Source organism: Mustela erminea, chromosome 4, assembly GCF_009829155.1.
Source record: "Mustela erminea isolate mMusErm1 chromosome 4, mMusErm1.Pri, whole genome shotgun sequence".
Classification (NCBI taxonomy): domain Eukaryota; kingdom Metazoa; phylum Chordata; class Mammalia; order Carnivora; family Mustelidae; genus Mustela; species Mustela erminea.
This window is the reverse complement of record NC_045617.1, coordinates 115,591,534-115,611,655: the sequence shown is the minus strand read 5'-3', so window position 1 is coordinate 115,611,655 and position 20,122 is coordinate 115,591,534. Positions and strand designations below refer to the sequence as shown.

The following is a 20,122-nucleotide window of genomic DNA, read 5'->3' as shown; positions in this document are numbered from 1 at the left end:
ATTTCTAGGAGGCTATAAACAAAAAGCATGCAATCTCTTTTTCCTTTACATGTCTGCTCAAATAAATGGCTAATCCCTTTTTGTGAACAAGGAAAAAAATATATATATATCGGTCCTCGGTAATAGAATGTGCTAGTTTATGTGTAGTTCTGCCTTTCAGATCCCAAATACTTAAACTTAATCAAATACTCAGTGGAAATTTTTCTATTATTCAAATCTTTGACAACTTCATTTTATTAATTTTTATTTTGAATTGTAATGATCAAGGTCATCAAAATTCAGAACAAAACTATCTAGAAATATATATACACTTCTTTCTCTCCATTATTCCAAAGTGGCCAGCTCCTCCACAACCTGTGTACACCCTCCTCTGTTCCATGTTAACAGAAGAAATCCAAGAAAAGCTCATGATTAGTCCAAGGCTGTGCTTCTCACTTCAGTCCAAACCCTACGTCTTTTGGGGTTCTTGGGCTGATGTATTTTGTGTTTAGTTTACACTTACATGATACCAAATCACTACCTTATACTATAAATAGTTTTTTGTTTTTATTAGAACCAATTGTCTTACTTGTTTAAAAAAAAAATGTGTGGAACTTACTTAACATCCTTTTGAAAAAAGTAACTAGGAAAAGATTTTCAAAGGTCACTGGAGAATATGCTGGATTAGTTAAATGTACCAGCCAGCCAGCCCACCAAAATATGTAGATATTAGGTGAAATAAGAGCCAATAATCAAAGGTGGGGTCAAACTCACCTGGTATGGCAACCTTTATGGCTTAGTTCTCTAGCCACATCCCTTTGGATCTGCCAGATTGAGAATAAAGCTTTCATTTCTTGATCACTGAGTGTATTTTGTAGCTGTCATTAAACACAGGTCCCCTCTATATTTCTCCATAGCTATTCTTTTCCTAGGTCTTCATGAAAAAAGCTTTCTTAATTCCGACCATGTTCTGCATTTGGCCAGTGGTAATACCAAACCTTCTATCTACTCAATTCAAACAGTCTTTCAGTGCGAGAGTATGATTAACCCTTTAATGTGCTCCATTTCTCCTCTCTGATATACACTGAGCAAAGGCAGCCCAAGACCACCTCCTTAGAATGCAGAGCTCTCTGCCATATCCTATTACAAAGCCCCCTGTTGCAGTCAGACTGGGCTACTTATGTAATTCTAAGAATATTTTTGTTCACTCTGGTCCACTACATCAATTAGGATTACATTGGTTATACATAATAGAACCGCTAGAACAGGTAAAAGTTAAAACAAATATACCTATACATATTATGACTATTTCTCCCCAAACCCAAGGGCAGAAATGTAACCAGGCCTCAAAAACAAATCTGAACCACTATTTGAAGACAATTTGTTCTCATTTTTCCTTTTTCTTTTTTACTTCTCTTTGATCCCTGATCCACATGGCAAAAAATAAAATAGCTCTTTATCGCTTCTACTGAGCGACAGATTTAGACTGACACTAGCATCTCATACTCTCAACTCGAGATTTCCAGAGAAGGGCCTCTGATTGGCCCAGTTTATGTGAAGTGCCAAAATCTGAGTCAATTAACTGTGAGCAAATGTCCGGAGTCAAACTATGCTGCCGGTGGTTCTCAGGGAAATTCATTGTAGCCGAGGGCCTGAAATTAAATGAGGATGGTTATGAGTGAGGTATTCCTTACCACTTACCACCAAGCTAAATTCTACAAACTGATCAAGCTCTACCTCCTTTTGAAAAACCTTACCAGTTTGGTTCACAATGCCAGGCTCCCACGACAATTCTCAGGGGAATACGGATGCAAGACCATTCCTGGGGACTGTGGAGCCCTAGGAAAACCATACGGTGGGCCCCCTTTCTTCGGCATCAACATTTTCCACTCCAAATGCTAAGATGAAATAAATACGAAGGGCAAGTTCAAAAGGAAAGAACACTTGTAAAGGGCATCCCACATTTCTAAAATGATTACCTATGACCAAAAACATATTTCAATTTGTTGCTCTGGTCCTAATGCCCATAATGTGTTCCCTTAAAGCATACAAATGTTTATAAACATTGTATGTCAAATCAGAAAAAGACCATTGACACTTTCTTCTTCTCCCATATGATTTAAAGAACTAATAAAAGCCTATGACTCAGCCATATTCAAGTAAGGAATTTGAATCTTCTCTCATTCATGTTATTCTATAACCATATCCTCCCCACAAATAAGAAAGAATATGACTGTTGATATCCCCAGGAATATAATAATAAATACGTAGCAAATGATTTTTTAACTTTGACATCCTGTGCCTTATACACGTAAGAAGTTTTACCAATTTGCTTCCTCCCCAGAGCTTCTTGCAGCTCACTCTTTCCCTGTGGATGAAATTTTCTTTTCACAAGCATTCATACTAAAGAGAAGATTTGTAGAGAATTAACTTCCTAAGTCCTTCTCTCTCTATAAAGGCCCTTATTTTGTGCTCACCTTTGAATGCTAGTTTGGTTGGGTATGGAATTATAGTCTAAATTCCTTTTCTTTTAGAACTTTGACAATTAGAATCCATTGTCTCCTGTAGCTGTTACGAAAGCTGACTTCAATCTGTTTTGTATCTTTTGAGGAATCCATCCCAGTTACTCTCGCTACCCCTCTGCTGTTGGTTCTAGTGTTTTCTGTTTACTCCACTCAGCGTTCTTTCCATTGTTGTTTCTGTTCATTTTTTTACTTTGTTTATTTTTCAGACTATACTATTGGCAGGACATTTGCCTCTCTTCATTTCTCGAAAATTTCAGGCTTTCGGTCTTCAGCTGGGGAATTCCATCTATCCTGTCTATCCTCTCCTTCTAGAGCAAAAACGGATGATTTCAGATTTAATTTCCACATGTCTTAGTGTCTTTTAGACTTTTGAACCTTTATCTCTTTGTTCTATTCTTGAAGAATCCCTTGCCTCTATATTTTAGCTTATTAATCCAATCTTTAGTCACATTCATGCAGCTATTCATCCTATCTTGAGTTTTTGTGTCAACAATGATATTTTTATTTCCAACATGATTAATTCATGTCCATAACTTCTTTTTCTGTCTTATAGATGCTATACTTTCTCTTTTGTCTCTGAGAATAACCAATACTTTTTTTGGTGATCTGATTTCTCTATTAACTCTTCTTTGAGGTATACATAAGTTCTTTGCTGATTGTTTTCTCTCTTTATTGTGTTTTAGGCTTTTAAAAGACTAGGAATATAATAGATTCTAGTAAAATATTTTTAACTTGAATCTAGCAAAGGTTATACATCTAACTTTACAGAAAATATAGGGGATAGAAGAACAAACAAAACACCATCCCAAAGGAAGCAATCAGTCAAATCCAGCAGGTAGAAATTCTACAGGCAGAGTACCTTTCTAGTCTGAGTCTGGCTGCTCCAAGATCTCCTGGACATGAAAAGCCATTCTGGGTACTGCACTACCTTCCTCAAGTGTTGCTTCTGCCTGATGACAACCATTTCTGTGTCTGGCTCTTGGGGGGATATAAAAGGAATCCGCAGGAGTCAGACCTCCTAGAATTTTCCACTGTGGTTCCCATTGAATTCCTTTGCCACTTCTTCCTGGGATACCCCATTTTCTGCTACCACTACATTTGTGGAAAGAGTGCCGTATCATTCTCCTTTTATCCCAATACTTCCCTGCAGGGGCTCCTGCATAGATTCTTGCCTACCATGTATTTTCTTAGTTGGATCCTGCCTGATTTCAGTTTCTCAGAGATTACTTGCAAGTTCTTATCCATCAATAATTTCTATTTTTACCTTCAAATGTAGCCATATCTTTTGTTTTTAACATATCATAGTTGTAGCAGAGGCTTTCAGAATCCACAGCTCTTTAACAATTTCTTCTCTATGACCATGGTGTTTTACTACAAGGACGTGGACTTGTCGCTGCTTCAGAGCCCTATCTGGCTGCTGAATCTTGTTTGGTCCATTAGCATGAGGAGCAGATCATAAACATTGGAGGGTAAATGTCTCCAGGAGTGGCCTTCAACCAGTAACAGAAGGGAACAGTGACCAATACATCAGTTTTCTTGCCCCTTTGACAGGACAGCTCTGAAGTATGTTCTACATTGTCTGCCAGAGATCTCCATCATGATTGAACCCCAATATTCTGCCACAACCACATGCTAATTAATCTTACTCTACATAAGCTTCTTTCCCTTACCTATATATCTTCTTGATTCCCCTACCAGTGCTCTCTAGAATTATCCAAATAACATATTTATACTAAATCTCAGTCCCAGAGTGTGTTTCTGAGGAACACAAACAGACACAATGGTGAAAGAAAAGGAATACACATTCATGGAATCTATCACACAGGATGCTAGGTACTTTTTAGCCAAATTCTGATTACATTTGTTGAAACAATGACTGAATTTTAAACTTTTGTGGTTATCACTCCAGATTTTTATCAGGAAAATGTAAAACCCATTAGTATCAAAGAGGAAAGGGTTTAATAATGTGACTATGGGAAGGGCTGGGAGAGCAAAAGGAAATTGATAGAAGTCATGAAATCAAGACATGCCCAAACCACAGTGCAGCCCATCACAGGGGTTCACCTGGAAGACATCATAAGCCTCACTTCATTGATTGTGCACCTGCTCACAGTTGCTGCTAAAAAATAATGGTTTCTCCTTCTCTTTTGGCTTTCAAACTGCGTCCTAGTACCACCCATTAACTGAATCTAACTGGGACATTTTGGGTAAGGACATCTTGGAAATTGCCTCCCAGTCTTCTCCCATGTTCACAAGCCATGAGCCTGAGGATGAAGTCCTGTTGATCTCACACTGGGAAACTGTGTGTTACTGGGAAACATTAAACTGGGAAATATTAAAATCCTAACAGCAATAAGTCATTTCCCCAAACTATCTATTTGCTGAAAGTTCCAAGCATCTCCAAGAAGAAAAAGCCTGCTCCAGAGTCTGTTCATAAACAAATCTATTAAATAAACATTAACGATAATTCCATTGGCTGACACATGAAATGTAACAATTCTAATTAGTGTCCAACGACTCAGACGGCAAAAGGTCTCATACGATCTAGGTACTTCTTAGCCATCCTATAGAAGGAACTTAAATTTCTCTTTAAAATATCATGTCAGGAGGAGTCAAGATGGCGGAGAAGTAGCAGGCTGAGACTGCTTCAGCTAGCCGGAGATCAGCTAGATAGCTTATCTAAAGATTGCAAACACCTGAAAATCCATCGGCAGATCGAAGAGAAGAAGAACAGCAATTCTGGAAACAGAAAAACAACCACTTTCTGAAAGGTAGGACCGGCGGAGAAGTAAATCCAAAGCGACGGGAAGATAGACCCCGGGGGGAGGGGCCGGCTCCCTGCAAGCGGCGGAGCAACGGCGCACAAAATCAGGACTTTTAAAAGTCTGTTCCGCTGAGGGACATCGCTCCAGAGGCTAAACCGGGGCGAAGCCCACGCGGGTTCAGCGTGGCCTCAGGTCCCGCAGGGTCACAGAAGGATCAGGGGTGTCTGAGTGTCGCAGACCTTGCGGGTATTGGAACGGGAAAGCCGGCTACAGAGACAGAGCCGACAGTAAGCTCATAGCTTGGTGTTACCTTGAACTGGTCGCAGGCTCGGAGAGCTCGGAGCGCGGCCGGAGGTCAGGCAGACGGGAGTAACTGGGCGCTGTTCTCTGAGGGCGCACTGAGGAGTGCGGCCCTGGGCTCTCGGCTCCTCCGGGCCGGAGACCAGGAGGCCGCCATTTGTATTCCCATCCTCCGGAACTCTACGGAAAGCGCTCAGGGAACAAAAGCTCCTGAGAGCAAACCCGAGCGGATTACTCACCCCGGCCCCGGGTAAGGGCGGTGTAATTCCGCCTGGGGCAAAGACACTTGAGAATCACTACACCAGGCCCCTCCCCCAGAAGATCAACAAGAAATCCAGCCGAGACCAAGTTCACCTACCAAGGAGTGCGGTTTCAATACCAAGGAGAGCAGCAGAATTCCAGAGGAGGAGAAAGCCAAGCACGGAACTCATGGCTTTTTCCCTGTGATTTTTTTTTTTTTAGTCTTGCAGTTAATTCAATATTTTTCTTTTTCATTTTTTTGTTTTTTTCTTTTCTCGCCTTCGGGTAAATTTTTTTTTTTTTAACTGTTACCTTTTTCTTTTTTAACGATTTTTTACTAGTTTATCTAATATATATTTTTTTTCATTTTTACATTTTTCTCAAGTGTTTTCCTTTTTTTTTTAAATTCTTTTCTTTTCTTTTTTCTTTTTTTTCTTTCTTTTTTCTTTTCTTTTCTTTCTTCCTTTTTGAACCTCTTTTTATCCCCTTTCTCCCCCCTCACGATTTTGGATCTCTTCTAATTTGGTTAAAGCATTTTTTCCTGGGGTTGTTGCCACCCTTTTAGTATTTTACTTGCCCCTTCATATACTCTTATCTGGACAAAATGACAAGACGGAAAAATTCAACACAAAAAAAAGAACAAGAGGCAGTACTGAAGGCTAGGGACCTAATCAATACAGACATTGGTAATATGTCAGATCTAGAGTTCAGAATGACAATTCTCAAGGTTCTAGCCGGGCTTGAAAAAGGCATGGAAGATATTAGAGAAACCCTCTCGAGAGATATAAAAGCCCTTTCTGGAGAAATAAAAGAACTAAAATCTAACCAAGTTGAAATCAAAAAAGCTATTAATGAAGTGCAATCAAAAATGGAGGCTCTCACTGCTAGGATAAATGAGGCAGAAGAAAGAATTAGTGATATAGAAGACCAAATGACAGAGAATAAAGAAGCTGAGCAAAAGAGGGACAAACAGCTACTGGACCACGAGGGGAGAATTCGAGAGATAAGTGACACCATAAGACGAAACAATATTAGAATAATTGGGATTCCAGAAGAAGAAGAAAGAGAGAGGGGAGCAGAAGGTATACTGGAGAGAATTATTGGGGAGAATTTCCCCAATATGGCAAAGGGAACGAGCATCAAAATTCAGGAGGTTCAGAGAACGCCCCTCAAAATCAATAGGAATAGGCCCACACCCCGTCACCTAATAGTAAAATTTACAAGTCTCAGTGACAAAGAGAAAATCCTGAAAGCAGCCCGGGAAAAGAAGTCTGTAACATACAATGGTAAAAATATTAGATTGGCAGCTGACTTATCCACAGAGACCTGGCAGGCCAGAAAGAGCTGGCATGATATTTTCAGAGCACTAAACGAGAAAAACATGCAGCCAAGAATACTATATCCAGCTAGGCTATCATTGAAAATAGAAGGAGAGATTAAAAGCTTCCAGGACAAACAAAAACTGAAAGAATTTGCAAATACCAAACCAGCTCTACAGGAAATATTGAAAGGGGTCCTCTAAGCAAAGAGAGAGCCTACAAGTGGTAGATCAGAAAGTAACAGAGACCATATACAGTAACAGTCACCTTACAGGCAATACAATGGCACTAAATTCATATCTCTCAATAGTTACCCTGAATGTTAATGGGCTAAATGCCCTTGTCAAAAGACACAGGGTATCCGAATGGATAAAAAAACAAAACCCATCTATATGTTGCCTCCAAGAAACTCATTTTAAGCCCGAAGACACCTCCAGATTTAAAGTGAGGGGGTGGAAAAGAATTTACCATGCTAATGGACATCAGAAGAAAGCAGGAGTGGCAATCCTTATATCAGATCAATTAGATTTTAAGCCAAAGACTATAATAAGAGATGAGGAAGGACACTATATCATACTCAAAGGGTCTGTCCAACAAGAAGATTTAACAATTTTAAATATCTATGCCCCCAACGTGGGAGCAGCCAACTATATAAACCAATTAATAACAAAATCAAAGAAACACATCAACAATAATACAATAATAGTAGGGGACTTTAACACTCCCCTCACTGAAATGGACAGATCATCCAAGCAAAAGATCAGCAAGGAAATAAAGGCCTTAAACGACACACTGGACCAGATGGACATCACAGATATATTCAGAATATTTCATCCCAAAGCAACAGAATACACATTCTTCTCTAGTGCACATGGAACATTCTCCAGAATAGATCACATCCTCGGTCCTAAATCAGGACTCAACCGGTATCAAAAGATTGGGATCATTCCCTGCATATTTTCAGACCACAATGCTCTAAAGCTAGAACTCAACCACAAAAGGAAGTTTGGAAAGAACCCAAATACATGGAGACTAAACAGCATCCTTCTAAAGAATGAATGGGTCAACCGGGAAATTAAAGAAGAATTGAAAAAAATCATGGAAACAAATGATAATGAAAATACAACGGTTCAAAATCTGTGGGACACAACAAAGGCAGTCCTGAGAGGAAAATATATAGCGGTACAAGCCTTTCTCAAGAAACAAGAAAGGTCTCAGGTACACAACCTAACCCTGCACCTAAAGGAGCTGGAGAAAGAACAAGAAAGAAACCCTAAGCCCAGCAGGAGAAGAGAAATCATAAAGATCAGAGCAGAAATCAATGAAATAGAAACCAAAAAAACAATAGAACAAATCAACGAAACTAGGAGCTGGTTCTTTGAAAGAATTAATAAAATTGATAAACCCCTGGCCCGACTCATCAAAAAGAAAAGAGAAAGGACCCAAATAAATAAAATCATGAATGAAAGAGGAGAGATCACAACTAACACCAAAGAAATACAAACTATTATAAGAACATACTATGAGCAACTCTACGCCAATAAATTTGACAATCTGGAAGAAATGGATGCATTCCTAGAAACATATAAACTACCACAACTGAACCAGGAAGAAATAGAAAGCCTGAACAGACCCATAACCAGTAAGGAGATTGAAACAGTCATTAAAAATCTCCAAACAAACAAAAGCCCAGGGCCAGACGGCTTCCCGGGGGAATTCTACCAAACATTTAAAGCAGAACTAATTCCTATTCTCCTGAAACTGTTCCAAAAAATAGAAATGGAAGGAAAACTTCCAAACTCATTTTATGAGGCCAGCATCACCTTGATCCTAAAACCAGACAAGGATCCCACCAAAAAAGAGAGCTATAGACCGATATCCTTGATGAACACAGATGCGAAAATACTCAACAAAATACTAGCCAATAGGATTCAACAGTACATTAAAAAGATTATTCACCACGACCAAGTGGGATTTATTCCAGGGCTGCAAGGTTGGTTCAACATCCGCAAATCAGTCAATGTGATACAACACATCAATAAAAGAAAGAACAAGAACCATATGATACTCTCAATAGATGCTGAAAAAGCATTTGATAAAGTACAGCATCCCTTCCTGATCAAAACTCTTCAAAGTGTAGGGATAGAGGGCACATACCTCAATATCATCAAAGCCATCTATGAAAAACCCACCGCAAATATCATTCTCAATGGAGAAAACCTGAAAGCTTTTCCGCTAAGGTCAGGAACACGGCAGGGATGTCCATTATCACCACTGCTATTCAACATAGTACTAGAGGTCCTAGCCTCAGCAATCAGACAACAAAAGGAAATTAAAGGCATCCAAATCGGCAAAGAAGAAGTCAAATTATCACTCTTCGCAGATGATATGATACTATATGTGGAAAACCCAAAAGACTCCACTCCAAAACTGCTAGAACTTATACAGGAATTCAGTAAAGTGTCAGGATATAAAATCAATGCACAGAAATCAGTTGCATTTCTCTACACCAACAGCAAGACAGAAGAAAGAGAAATTAAGGAGTCAATCCCGTTTACAATTGCACCCAAAACCATAAGATACCTAGGAATAAACCTAACCAAAGAGACACAGAATCTATACTCAGAAAACTATAAAGTACTCATGAAAGAAATTGAGGAAGACACAAAGAAATGGAAAAATGTTCCATGCTCCTGGATTGGAAGAATAAATATTGTGAAAATGTCTATGCTACCTAAAGCAATCTACACATTTAATGCAATTCCTATCAAAGTACCATCCATCTTTTTCAAAGAAATGGAACAAATAATGCTAAAATTTATATGGAACCAGAAAAGACCTCGAATAGCCAAAGGGATATTGAAAAAGAAAGCCAACGTTGGTGGCATCACAATTCCGGACTTCAAGCTCTATTACAAAGCTGTCGTCATCAAGACAGCATGGTACTGGCACAAAAACAGACACATAGATCAATGGAACAGAAAAGAGAGCCCAGAAATAGACCCTCAACACTATGGTCAACTAATCTTCGACAAAGCAGGAAAGAATGTCCAATGGCAAAAAGACAGCCTCTTCAATAAATGGTGCTGGGAAAATTGGACAGCCACATGCAGAAAAATGAAATTGGACCATTTCCTTACACCACACACAAAAATAGACTCAAAATGGATGAAGGACCTCAATGTGCGAAAGGAATCCATCAAAATCCTAGAGGAGAACACGGGCAGCAACCTCTTTGACCTCAACCGCAGCAACATCTTCCTAGGAACAACGCAAAAGGCAAGGGAAGCAAGGGCAAAAATGAACTATTGGGATTTCATCAAGATCAAAAGCTTTTGCACAGCAAAGGAAACAGTTAACAAAATCAAAAGACAACTGACAGAATGGGAGAAGATATTTGCAAATGACATATCAGATAAAGGACTAGTGTCCAGAATCTATAAAGAACTTAGCAAACTCAACACCCAAAGAACAAATAATCCAATCAAGAAATGGGCAGAGGACATGAACAGACATTTCTGCAAAGAAGACATCCAGATGGCCAACAGACACATGAAAAAGTGCTCCATATCACTCGGCATCAGGGAAATACAAATCAAAACCACAATGAGATATCACCTCACACCAGTCAGAATGGCTAAAATCAACAAGTCAGGAAATGACAGATGCTGGCGAGGATGCGGAGAAAGGGGAACCCTCCTACACTGTTGGTGGGAATGCAAGCTGGTGCAGCCACTCTGGAAAACAGCATGGAGGTTCCTCAAAATGTTGAAAATAGAACTGCCCTATGACCCAGCAATTGCACTACTGGGTATTTACCCTAAAGATACAAACGTAGTGATCCAAAGGGGCACATGCACCCGAATGTTTATAGCAGCAATGTCCACAATAGCCAAACTATGGAAAGAACCTAGATGTCCATCAACAGATGAATGGATCAAGAAGATGTGGTATATATACACAATGGAATACTATGCAGCCATCAAAAGAAATGAAATCTTGCCATTTGCGACAACATGGATGGAACTAGAGCGTATCATGCTTAGCGAAATAAGTCAAGCAGAGAAAGACAACTATCATATGATCTCCCTGATATGAGGAAGTGGTGATGCAACATGGGGGCTTAAGTGGGTAGGAGAAGAATCAATGAAACAAGATGGGATTGGGAGGGAGACAAACCATAAGTGACTTTTAATCTCACAAAACAAACTGAGGGTTGCTGGGGGGAGGGGGTTTGGGAGAAGGGGGTGGGATTATGGACATTGGGGAGGGTATGTGCTTTGGTGAGTGCTGTGAAGTGTGTAAACCTGGTGATTCACAGACCTGTACCCCTGGGGATAGAGTATTATGCCTCCATCAGAAAGGATGAATACCCAACTTTTGTAGCAACATGGACGGGACTGGAAGAGATTATGCTGAGTGAAATAAGTCAAGCAGAGAGAGTCAACTATCATATGGTTTCACTTATTTGTGGAGCATAACAAATAGCATGGAGGACATGGGGACTTAGAGTGGAGAAGGGAGTTGGGGGAAATTGGAAGGGGAGGTGAACCATGAGAGACTATGGACTCTGAAAAACAATCTGAGGGTTTTGAAGGGACGGGTGGTGGGAGGTTGGGGTACCAGGTGGTGGGTATTATAGAGGGCACGGATTGCATGGAGCACGGGGTGTGGTGCAAAAATAATGAATACTGTTATGCTGGAAATAAAAATAAATAAATAAATAAGTAAATAAAAAAAAAAAAAAAAAAAAAAAAAAAAAATAAAATATCATGTCATGGGGTGCCTGGATGACTCAGTCAGTTAAGCATCTGACTCTTGATTTCAGTTCAGGTCTTGATCTCTGGGTCATAAGTTCAAGCCCCACATTATGTTCAATGCTGGGTGTGGAGTCTACTTAAAAAAAAAAAAAAATTATTTAAGAAAAAAAAATCGGGGCACCTGGGTGGCTCAGCGGGTTAAGCCCCTGCCTTGGGCTCAGGTCATGATCTCAGGGTCCTGGGATCGAGCCCCACATTGGGCTCTCTGCTTAGCAGGGAGCCTTCTTCCCTGACCCCGACCTCTCTCTGCCTGCCTCTCTGCCTACTTGTGATCTCTCTCTCTCTCTCTCTCTCTGTGTCAAATAAATAAATAAAATCTTAAAAAAAAAAAAGAATTTGTGTCAAAGACCTGATAATCATTTTAAAGTCTTTGTAGAAAAATAACCATTGTCCTAATAACTGGTAACAAAGTTTTAACTACTGCATATAGAAAATGAAAGCAGCTTTATAGTCAATGCAATGATTTAGAAAGTTTCTATTGGTTAGAGAGAAATAAAGAGCAATGAAAAAGGATGGCATCAGTTCAAGGCTTCACTTACCTTCATTAAAATTCACAATATCCAAATATCCAAATCTCCACTCAACCATGCCCATTATCTTTTAATTTCCAAAAAACACAAATCAAATTTTTGGCAATAAAAATGTTTAATTACTAGAAATTAGTTTCAGGGAAAATGTGGCAAGAAGAGAGTTCTTCCCCATATAACCTCAGAAATCTTGTAGCTCTATAACTGATCTCTCTTTGCATATGTACATACATTAATTACAATCCAATAGAAATAATAAATAGTTTGCAATTTTTAAATATGTAGAAGTATATAACCATTTTTTGTTTCACCATGTGATTATCATCAATAAACTTTGATGGGAAAGAGGGGGGAGAGACAGAGAAAGAGAAAGAGGGGGAAATCTTAAGTAGGCTCCACACTGGGTGCTCATCTGACAACCCCAAGATCGTGATCTGAGCCAAAATCAAGAGTCAGACACTGAACTGACTGAGACACACAGGCGCCCTTATAAGCATTTTTTAAATTATCTTATGGAAAGTCTGTAGTCAGAAATAATAATTCCAGTTATACTAATTCTATGGGGAAAAATTTTTGTTAAAGAGCCCCACATCAGACTCTCTGCTTGGCAGTGAGTCTGCTTCTCCCTTTCCCTCTGTGCTCTCTCTCTCTCTCAAGTAAATAAATAAAAATTTAAAAATAAAAAGAAAGAAAGAAAATTTATTCAGTTTTGGAAATTTATTATAGTAAAAACTAGGAATTTCTTTTAAAATTACATAATTTTTACGATTTTTCTTTACTAAGAAGTTATAAAATTAAATTCTGCAAGGTATATTTCACATATTAGAATGTCTTTTAATAATTATGATTAACTGTTTTCTAAAATTTATATTAAACCTTCACTAATAAAGGGAATTCAAATCCAAGTGGAGTGATTTATGTATATGGTCAATTTTTAAACAAAATTCATATAGTCAATTAGGGTTTTTTCTTTCAAAATACTTCAATCAGATTCTTGAGAAAAATCAGGATTAATATTTGAAATTTCAAATTTTAATATCAAAAGTCAAAAAAGTTAAGTTCTATTTTTCTATTAAAAATACATTGGGTTAAGGAAATAAATCATTAAAATTCAAAAAAAAAAAAAAAAAACAATTGGAAGGGGAGGTGAGCCATGAGAGACTGCCGGACTCTGAAAAACAATCTGAGGGGTTTGAAGCGGCGGGGGGTGGGAGGTTGGGGAACCAGGTGGTGGGTATTGGAGAGGGCAGGGAATGCATGGAGCACTGGGTGTGGTGCAAAAACAAAGAATGTTGTTATGCTGAAAATTTTAAAAAATAATAAATAAATAAATAATAAAAATTTAAAAAAATTAAAAAAAATACATATGTTCGTTTTTAATGTCTTGTTTTAATCTAAAAGTGCTTATGCACATTCAATAAAAATAGCAAGATTTTGCATTTCAGAAGTTGTTATTTATATGTGTTTTGAAATGAGTGTTTTAACTCCATCAGGACTAGAGCCTCTTGAACAAAAACATTTTACTTTCATGTTACTAAAATCATTTTATTTGACATTAAAATCAGGAAAGCTTAAAAGCTATTTATAGCAAATTCACTAAATATCTGTATGACCTTGGAAAATTCACAAGGGAAAATCCTTCTGAGCATCGCACTCTACAATATTTTTTGTATTTATTTATTCATTCAACATATTTTTTGTCAGAATGAGTACTGCAAGGAACAATGCCGAAAATAACAAAGCCAGGCTACACACTGCTCACAGAATGGCTCAAGAGAGAGTAAATAAACTAATCCTTTGCCTCAGTCACTTATAAAGGCACAGATTCACTTTTTGAACTCATTTTAATTTTTACATCTTGGGACTAGCACGTCATTCTATTTTAGGTGCATTTACGCACACATAAACTTTATTGAGAAGAATTTTTACTTGACATAGGACAGATCTCCTTTTCATCAAGTTAGCAATTTCCTATAAGTTCTTTCACATTATTGAGGGGAAAATTAAGTGTATAAATTACTTGTACTGTTGTTTTTAAGTGATATTTGGCTGACCCCTGATTTTGGCATTCTTCACAACTTTCAACATTTATGTCAAAGTCCTTTATTTTCCTGTTCGTGTGTGTGTGTGAATATAAAAAATTCTTTCCTTTTCTAAAACTACCTAACAACATAAAATAAAGGATGAAGATCATGATTTAGACACATCTAAATCTGTGTTATGAAATAGTCATTGTTTATGCTTCTACAAAAAGGAGAATTTTTATATTTTATAAAATATAAAAATTATATGTTATATATAGTTTTTATATTTTTAATTTATTTAAAATATAATTGAGACTTGTGAATTAGCATTTCAAAAGTATTTTAATAAAATATAATGAAAACTAGTTATGAAAATGTGCAGTGCTTTGGACTTTCAGATTTTTAGTATACCACAATCATAGGCATATTAATCATAGGTATATTAATATGTACTGAGGACCTTTTGCCTTAAGATGGTTTTTGCCCTAAGATACCTATGTAATACAGATTGCCACATAAGGCCGCCCTCTCTCAAAAGTTTACAGTATAGTTGGGGGCAGAGAATGTATGAATATAAAAATTTGCATATACTAGTGAGGGAACCCCAATGGAAATTTGCATCACTTGGCCTCTAAGACCTTTTTCTACCTTTAAGATACAAAATGGCAAGAATTCATTCATTCATCCATATAAATAAATGTATGAGGACATGAATATAGTAGATGATTATGTGCTCAGCACTGTTTATAGCCATAACAGAGCAGACAAACATTATTATTATCATGGCACTCAGATTTGAAAGGAAGTCAAAGGCAAATCAATAATAAAACTGAATAATTAATCAGCTTTTCAGTGTTAGGGGGAAAATAAAAGTAGAAGATGAGAAGTAATTGTGCTGGCCTGGAACAGGGATGAAAGCAAGTTTCCATTTTAAACAGAAAGCAGAAAGGTCAGGGAAGGCCTCACTGAGAAGGTGACATTTGGGCACATGCTTGAGACACGAGAGTGAACCCTGCAGATTGCTGGACCATAGGAAATACCAAGTTCAAGTTCTCAAGGTGAATAAATACAGAAAAGCAAGAAAGCCATTGCAGCTGGGAAGAAAAAATAGAGACAGAGAAAGAAAGAGAGATGAGTGATAGATATAATGTAGATGGGCCAAAACTTCTAACAAAGTTTTGCAGAATATTATAATGACCTTGACTTTCACTCTGAATGAAATAGGATGCTATTGGAGGATTTTGAGAAGGGTGACATGATCTGACTTAAGCCCTTAAAACTTAAGCACTGAGCACAAATTCCACAGAGAAAGAAAAGAATCAGTAAGACCCTTTTAAAAGGTTTTAAAATAATCAAAGCAAGAAATAATAGTACCTTGGACCAAGTGGTAGGGTTGGGGGAAATGAAGTGTGTTCAGATTCTGGATGTGTTTATTTTGAAGGTAGAGTCAATAGAACCTATTGACAGTATGGGTAGAGGATGGCGAAAAAAACAAGAGGTTAAAGATGACTATGGTTTTTGGACGGAGATGATACTGAGATGATAAAGATAAGAAAAAGTAGATTTTAAAAAGAAATTGAGGTTGATATTGGGCTCGTGAAATTCAAAGATTACTAGTACATAGTAACATCAAGTAAGCATCTGGAGTTTAGCCAAGAAGTCCACACTGGAGATATAAATTTGGGAGATCTCAGAATATAGATACATTTAAATGTTGTTATTAGATGGATGACCAAGTTGGACTTAAGAACTGGAAATCTACTTGGAGGCTCTGTAAGGCATAGCTTTCTCCTTCCCTGCCTCATATGGATCTCAGTGACCAAATACTTTAAATATGTAATATGTAACATCCAGCGGAAAAAAAGCGTAACATAGCTCCTCCTGGCTCAGTTAGAAGGTCAGTTCCTTGGAAAGAACTGCCCCCAAAGGTGAACAAACTCAAACTGGAGCCTCAAATGTGGTAATACACAAGATGTTCTCAAAACAAGGCTAATCACCAAATAGGGAGCTTGACTAATTGGTTGAGGATGTTTTCTGCTCTGGTCATCCCTTGGCTGACAGAACAAAGAAAGACCATGAAAGAAGCTCAATGGCTAGAACACAAGAGGATGAGAGTGCCTCCATTTCTGTGGGTCCCTAGACAATTCCTTTCACCTCACCATATTTGATTTTACCATAAATATCGTTAAGACTCAGCATACTTCCTAAGATGTTTTCCAGAAAATATTACTAGCAGAATTATGAAGGTTAAAGAAGAGGAAAACAAGCTCCTACATTGAAACATTTTCTTCTGCAACAACTATTAATTTATTTCTTCCTAATTTCTCTTCAGTCAGCACACAAAATCACATAGGGACATTTTCACAGGAATGGTAGTTTTTATGAAATAAAGAACACTGACGGTCAAAACTCAGGGCACTTCCATGACAAAGGGCAGCCTAAGGTTGAATCCATCCACTCAAACGCTTCCTTCTTACTATTGACCCTGAAGCTGGGAATTTAGTGAGCTCTCCAGAGCAGAAATGTAGCCAGGTTGGAAACTAGCCTTGGTTTAAATCAGTGGGTGTTTAGAAATAATATGAAGGCTGGACAGAAAACAAAAAATAATGTTCCAAAATTTTAGACAATTTAGAATTAGAGCATGAAAGATTGATATTCTAATTAATTAAGGAAGGTCTGCCATTGCTACTAGTCTGAGAATCCCTTGTGAGTGAATACCACATTTATCTTGTCCCCCCAGATTTCTTCAGTTTGAGCACAGTGTGATGTAATACCGCTCCAGCTGGGAGAGCGGTCAGGAGAATCCAGTAGGCCGGAATTGGGCCAGAGGCAAACCAAGGTCCTATGAGAGAACCAAAGAAGAGAGACATGACCATGAAACTGGGAGGTGTCAGGAACAGACGGTACTCATTTTGAGTCCAGGACAGAGGAAGAATGAGTGGCCACAGCAGAAATTTGAGGCACAGAATGGGCAGCCAATGTACCAGAAGAGATGCTAAGACTAGAGACAGCGGCAAATCCAGATCTGAGCACCTCATCTCAGAAATCTAAGGAAAAAGTGCTTTCATCGGGGCTATAATTTTTACAGCATAAGCCTAGATTTTCAGTCTAAGTCTTCCTGCTTCTAACGGGCCTGACCTATTTTTAGTTTAGGGCAATTTCAGTTAAACCAAAAAGATTAAGAAGCAGTAGCAGCAGCAGCAGCTGAAGAACTTACCATAGCTGGACAGGGTGTGATCAGCCAGAACAAAGCAAAACTACAGTCGCCAATGAGAGGCACCAACACCAATAGAATCCTTGATCAAAGGATAGCTTGGCAGGCCCCAAACCCTTGTTGGAAGACAATGATACCACCAACCTTGCATGCAGTGACCTCTCCTGAACTTTTCCTTGTGCTGCCTAATAGTTGTAATTTGCAGTTTTTAAAAGTAGCAAGAGTTTTGTGGTAAAGTTATGAGCTGTTGCTACATATTAGCAAAACCCTTTTTTAAAAACTTGGAGAACATAGTGTCTTAATTTTTTTAACGTTTACTCTAAATATATTTGTATATTTTGTATTTCAGCTAAAATTTTTATTCTCTGAATTTATGAAAATCTAAATTCTTTTGGTGTTTCTTTTAGTTAAAAAGTAAATTTACACATCCTGTACTGTATTAAGGAAGTAGGGAGTGAGTCTTCTTGGTTCCACTCTAAGTCTCTTGACCTTTCTCTTTGAAATAAATAAGTGCTATTAATAATTCAGTCCCCCAAATAAAAAGAAAAACATAAAATTAAGCCCCTTTTCAATGAATTTAGATGATATAACCAGGCCACGCTTTGGCTATGACTAGTTCCATGACTAAAATCACTTGAGGACTGCTTGTTTCTTGTCATCATTTGGTCTTAAGAGGGATCGTGGGTGTCTTTTACTGAAGACAGGAGATCAATGGCCAAAAGCCAATGGAGACAAACAGATGTTGCGGTTACCAAGTTGGAAAAGAAGTACATGAATTTCATTCCAAAAGCTTCTTGCCAGAAGTGCTATAAAGAGAAAATCCATTCTTGATCCTCTACCTCCTGTTTGACGGAAAATATTCAGATGCATTTGTCTGAATTCATCAAAAAACCTTGGCAAGTTGGTGTTTCCAACGCATATGAGCCAAAAAGAGTACGTATACAGCTCTTATGTATAGTAATCCGCAGCAACCTCCATATGCACATTCTTAGAAATCGTGTGTAAAAAATTGAGCAAATCCTACATATAAACAAAACCCTACCTTCCACTAAAATACAGGGGCATTAACAAGAAGCAATGAGTATGTTTGTTGCTGAGAAAACGCATTTCAGGAAATGTCAGGTACGTGCTATTCTCAGAAACCCAGAATATCAAGGAACAAATATTATTGTTTCATTACAAGAAAAAGGGAAGGCGACAAATTTACTGTGTTTCTGTACAAATTACTGAACCAAAGACCCCTGATATGAGGAAGTGGTGATGCAACATGGGGGGTTAAAGGGGTAGTAGAAGAATAAATGAAACAAGATGGGATTGGGAGGGAGACAAACCATAAGTGACTCTTAATCTCACAAAACAAACTGAGGGTTGCTGTGGGGAGGGGGGTTGGGAAAAGGGGGGGTGGGGTTATGGATATTGGGGAGGGTATGTGCTATGGTGAGTGCTGTGAAGTGTGTAAACCTGGCGATTCACAGACCTGTACCCCTGGGGATAAAAATATATTATATGTTTATAAAAAATAAAAAATTAAAAATAAATAAATAAATAGAAAATGTGGCATTTTATTTCAAACACTATGCAACTAGAACCTATCCCTTTCCCACGGACTTCACTTGAAGAAGTCTGTGGTGTGGAAATGTAGGATGGAGAAGCTTAAGCCTGGAATATTGGCACTAACGAGTCAAAATCAAAGAAGAGGGAGTTTTCTACTTTGAAGAAAGTACCTTAAGGCCAGGAATATGTGGGGAAAAAAAAAATCAAGTAAGAATGGATGGTGATAACCAGGCAAGCCAGAACTCCTGACCACTGTCCACAGTGCAGATTTCCCTGGTATAAACAGTCCTGCAGAATGCAAAGTTGTAGTGACTGGTGTATATATAAATGTGTGGTAGGAAAATTAGTAAGAGAACCCCCCATCCAAAAGTAACCCATACCCTTTTCAACTCTCCTTTCCTAGAGTGTGAGCAGAACTTGTGAATATGATATGATCCCTGTAATTGTGCTAACATGATACGGTCAGAAGGAGATTTTCCTGTGAGCATGACCTACTTGCATAATCCTTTCAAAAGCAGAGAGTTTTCTCTGTCTTGTGGCAGAAGGGGAAGTCAGAGACTGAAAACACTATTGTTGACTTGAAGATGGAGGAGGCCTCATCACAAAACCTTAGAGATGCCCCCAAGAGCTGAAAGTCTTCCCTGGTCCACAGCTAGCAGATAATGAAGTTCAGTCCTACGCCCACAAGGAAATGAATTCTGCCTGCAAACAATGAACTTGGAAGAGAATCGCAAGCACCAGGTGGAAACTGTGGCCCTGGACAACACTTCAGTTTCAGCCCAATAAGACTCTGAACAGAAAATCCAGAAGACCAGACTTCCACATAATTGTGACATACGAAATGGCTTGTTTTAA

At 38.3% G+C, this 20,122-nt stretch overlaps 1 long non-coding RNA gene across 1 annotated transcript in view; it reads right to left on the bottom strand.

Annotated features, from left to right (window-relative positions):
* Positions 1-760: 760 nt before the first annotated feature.
* LOC116587829 overlaps positions 761-20,122 on the bottom strand; it is a 45,538-nt gene continuing 26,176 nt past the window's right edge. The window contains exons 2-3 of the long non-coding RNA XR_004284662.1: positions 1,737-1,877; positions 761-1,631 (exon numbers count right to left, since the gene is read on the bottom strand). This is a non-coding gene — a long non-coding RNA (uncharacterized LOC116587829). The remainder of the gene's footprint in view (positions 1,632-1,736; positions 1,878-20,122) is intronic.